Source organism: Limulus polyphemus, unplaced genomic scaffold (assembly GCF_000517525.1).
Source record: "Limulus polyphemus unplaced genomic scaffold, Limulus_polyphemus-2.1.2 Scaffold3208, whole genome shotgun sequence".
Lineage (NCBI taxonomy): Eukaryota > Metazoa > Arthropoda > Merostomata > Xiphosura > Limulidae > Limulus > Limulus polyphemus.
The window spans coordinates 55,951-56,867 of NW_013668818.1; positions in this window are offsets into that span (position 1 = coordinate 55,951).

The window sequence follows — 917 nt, forward strand, 5'->3', positions numbered from 1 at the left end:
AAGAATTGTTTGAACTTATAGAACCGGTGGTTTCTCAGTAAGCCAAGAATTGTTTGAACTTATAGAACCGGTGGTTTCTCAGTAAGCCAAGAATTGTTTGAACTTATAGAACCGGTGGTTTCTCAGTAAGCCGAGAATTGTTTGAATTTATAGAACCGGTAGTTTCTCAGTAAGCCAAGAATTGTTTGAACTTATAGAACCGGTGGTTTCTCAGTAAGCCAAGAATTGTTTGAACTTTATAGAACCGGTAGTTTCTCAGTAAGCTAAGAATTGTTAAAACTTATAGAACCGGTGGTTTCTCAGTAAGGCAAGAATTGTTTGAACTTATAGAACCCAATATTTTCAAAATCCATTAAAATTCATGATCTGTTTAAGCTAATGTTAAGAAATCTTATAAGAAAGTCTAAAAAGTTTCCGGAATATCAAACTTACGATGTAGTTAGGGCAATAATTGATATACAGTCAGTGATATACAGGCTAGTCTTTTATTTATTTTTGATGATGTGTATCGAGCCTAGTGAGGTCTAGTGATTAGAAGATCCAAGATTCGACCCTCCGCTGCTGCTCCCCCCCGTGGACTACAGTTCAAAATTAAGGACTACCTCTTCTATTTGAAACATTTTGGTAACATTTAAATATATTTGTACCACTTTCGTTGGTAATAGAGTAGCCTAAGAGTTGGCGCTGGGTGGTGATGACTAGCTGACTTCCCTCTAGTCTTACACTGCTAAATTAGGGACGGCTAGTGCAGATAGCCCTCGTGTAGATTTGCGCGAAATTCAAAACGAACAAACAATATTATCAATGGACAGCCATTTGTAAAGTTGCTGGATTTCGATTGGTTGACAAAGAACTAACTTTCGTCTGTCACATGAAAGCAGTTTTTCACATTTGTTTGTTTGTTTTGAATTTCGCGC